Consider the following 4,293-nt stretch of genomic DNA (forward strand, 5'->3'; position numbering starts at 1 on the left):
GTGACTAGTGTAGTTGTAGTTGCATCAATGATAACATTAGTTTATTTGCTCTCTTAGTTCGATAATTAGTTGATTGTTTCATTAAGTATTTATTGCTTCTATAATCTTGTTTAGTGTTAAATAGATATAGGTACTGACATTATCTTGCAGGTTCGAATGCATATGGAGGAGGGCGGGTAGTGATGGTCGATCATGTGACTTCTTCAACTGACATTGAAGTCCTAGAGTTTAGATTAGGATTTCATTCTTTATTATTGTGAATTTATAGTCGTTGGAATTCTTTTATTTTTGAGATATTAATAAAGTAACTAATTAAAGTGAATTATGTATTGCTTTATTCTGTTCCCTGAGTTCGACCTGGTCTTACCACTAGTGTAAGTTGGTTTCTTTTTATTATTTGGTGTATAATTTATACGAGAGTTTTTATTGAAAAATATTATTTTAAATTTTATTTTTATAAAAACTACACCACTAGGCTAGGTCTAATCAACTCGAACAAGGTTTAGATTTGACCCCGACAACACAAGAGTCACGTCTTTCGTTAAAAATAGGTTTTAATCTTTGTTCTTTCCACTGTTTGATAAAATTTTTCAATATGCATAGCTTATGAGATTTCTTACCTCCAACATGAATACTGAGGCACGAACAAGCTAGCACCTACACTCAAAATCGCCAAAAGTTTAGACTATTTATGAGGTAGCAAAAAATACATGTGATAATGGTGGTTGAACACCTCTAATATATGTATTTATATTTATGCCAAATATATACATATATTATTATATATATAGATACATATGCGTTTATTTTAAATATGCAGTTTTGCATACTTTGGCCTTATTTAAATTATGTATTTATTTCACGTGCATAGTTTTGCATACTTCTGCTTTATTTATGATGGCCTTTTGGCGAACAATGCTTTGTTATACATATAATTATATATATGTATATATTTATTCAGAGTACACAAATTTGTGTACTCTTGCTTTATTTAAATTACATATGCACTATTTTAAATTATGATGTTTTGTATACATCTGTTTTATTTATGATGGCCTTTTGGCGGATGTTACTTTGTTACATGTGTAAATATATATACACATAATAAGTATGATTTACTTAGAGTACACGATTTTGCGATACTCATGCTTTTTTTAAATTATGCACAAATTTATTTAGAGTACGCAATACTGTGTACTCCTGCTTACTTTAAATTATGTGAGCATTTATTTAAATTTCACAGTTTTTGCGTACTTTTCATTTGATTTAAGAAAAAAAGGTTACATAAGAGACTCTAAGTTTGCGTGCCTCTGATGTTTCACAGAATAAAACAAGTGTTTTACATTCGCATGCGCGGGATTTTTGGCATCCACATGCATTGCCTATCTCGCAAATTAAATAGGACTCTCATGCTTGCACTCATCAAAGATGCTACATCCATATGCATCAAACATCCTCCGAATATTGGAGTGTTCTTTGAAACAATGTTCCTACCATATTCGAACTTTAAAAAGATGAGACTGTCATGATTCAGATATTCACAATTGAGTGTACTCCTTGGATAGACAAAACAAGACTTTGACTATGTAGACTTTGGTCGTACTTATGCCAAGTCTTTCTGAAGATGACACAGATATGCCCTCGTCCTAAGGTTTGGAAAATCATGAATTTTTAGATTTTCTAATTGATTCTCTTTTAGAAAACCAGGGTTGATTCTCATTGTATTTGGTACTATCAGACATGCGAGATATACTCATATATCGATGAATGAATAGAGATTTATGATAAACCTCTTTGTGCAACAATGCACAGTATTATAGAAAAATCACATGCAAATATAGAGACCGCCTTCACAAGCAAAATGTTCGATTCAGTTTAAAAGACAAGTGCATGTTAAATGAGTTGCTTTAATAAAAGAAGACCTAATAAACTCATTCAACCTTGAGTTCTATCAAGAGAGAGGATATGAGGTACAAACATCGAAATATAATGTTGTTAACAATTATAATTCTTGAGTGACAATGACTTAATGTCCCCGGTCATCAAAGTTAGGGGACATGACTACCAATTATTATCTTAGGTAATAGATCCCATAACTTCTGCAGAAATTAGGATGCATCCCCCATTTATTTCTGCCTCTGGAGAATTCTCTATCGATTATTACATTGTCCTCTTTGGATCATATTTAGCTAGTCATTTGGGTTATCAACTTACATAAAATAATAAACCTCCGAATGATCTCAATTGATTATACGATTTCATCCTACGAGTATCCACATGTTGGTAATTATTGAAACAAAGACATGATGCACACATTGCTTATTCAAAATAAAAACGATACCCTACTTAAACAAATTCATATATCGTTTGATTGCATGATGTATGATATTTTGAACTATGATAAATACTTGAATTAGTTTTGTATAATTGTCTAACATCGTTGTACCTATAAGTTTTTATGAGTTTGACCTGTTTTATGGGATGAAGGTAATGAGTAAATTACTACTTCAAGCGATGGTGTGATGACGTGACAACATTAAGAATCCATTCTGATGGTGTGATGACGTGACAACATTAAGAATCCATTCTTTCTATTATTCGCTCCTCAACACATTTTAACATTTTGTATAAGGACTTTTGTATAAAACTATTTCTACCCAACTTCTTATTTGAATTTTTGTGGTTTCGAATGATTATGCAGAAATACAGGCCCAAATCTGAGACATTTGGTGACCCAATCTATTTGTTGAAAATTTTGCATGTAACCCACTCAGGGTTCACTAATTTGGTCTTTTCAAGCTACTATTCTGCTGAACTATCATTTTAACTCTGAAAAATTGATTGATTACAATTTTTTTTAAATTTCTCAAAAAATTCATAAGTTAAAATTTTTGGGGCATTACAGACACCCCTGGGTGCATGTTTTTTGTTGCAAGGCCGAAACTATGTGTACTATTCAATGGGCAATGACAACATGAGGTTATTACACCAATAAGTTTGCTCAATTATCAAACCCAAATCTTTGATTTATTAAAAAAGTGCATAAGATGATACAAGCAAAATATTTTATAGAAAAAAAGACTTCTTAATTTGTACCTCAAATCATAGTAACAAGTATTGAAAATTTGTTTAAGCATTTGATTTTATTGAGATATTTTAAAAAGACAATATAATCCTAAGAAAAAGATGTATTTTGAAAATTTCATAATATTATCATGTTATTAACATGATATTAATACTTTATATACATCTATTTGTATTTTCAATGCTTTCTTATATTTTTATATATTTTTCATATATTATTGAAATATAAATATAGTTATATTTTGTGTCATTTTTCTAAAAAATTTCTTTAATTTTCCAAAGATTTCCATTGATAAGTAAAATTTCAATAACAAGATTTGTGACTAGGGCCAGCTAGTAGACGAGCTGATCGAACTGAACAGGGCATGTTCAGGCTTGACTCATTTACGAGAGGATTGAGCTCGTAACTCAGTTGAAGTTGAGCTTGGCTTGCTATTGAATGAGATGATATATATATATATATATATATATATTTATATTATGCTGAAAATATATTTATTTTATATATTACACATAATAGTTTATATTTTATTTAACTATTTTTTTTGCATCATTCTCTTTGTATATATATTTCATGTATTCTTTTTTTATATATTATACTTAAAATATAAATATACATTTTATCTATACGAGCTCCTTCAAGCTAAGACTATCCGAGTGGGTTGAGATATGGTGATATACTGAAAATCACAACCATCTTTTTTTTTTTTTTTGAATATCCACTCTCATTATTGTGGTACGGAGCAATATCATGGGAAGACCTTTTTAAGCTCTTCTCAAGAGCATTTCGCACCATTTTTTGGTCTCCTTCGAAAGCATTTTGGTACCACCATGGGAAGTCCTTTTAGGCTCCTCTCAAGGGCAATTTCGTACCACATTTTGGGAGGGCATTTTCGTGCCACAGATATGCCTCCGTACAAGAGATGTGGTTTTGTGATATATCACTTGTTCTCATCCCGAACTTGTGCTCGGGCACTTGTTTAAACTAAATATGCTGTTCATGGCTCGACTCGCCCGGCTATACTAAGACCCGAGTCACGATATGTTCGGTTCGTTTACAAGCCCTATTTTTGTAACTATGCCTCAAATAAAGCAGGCGGTTGAAGGTAATGACTCAAATATTGAGGGGCTTCTTGTGAATAACTGATAAGTTAGTGCGGCGCTTGGGTAAAACTTTCATAAATTACATAGGTGAATAGGAAAACCGAT

The sequence above is a fragment of the Nuphar pumila genome, chromosome 5 (assembly GCF_984573655.1).
Source record: "Nuphar pumila chromosome 5, dmNupPumi1.hap1.1, whole genome shotgun sequence".
Taxonomy (NCBI): Eukaryota; Viridiplantae; Streptophyta; class Magnoliopsida; order Nymphaeales; family Nymphaeaceae; genus Nuphar; species Nuphar pumila.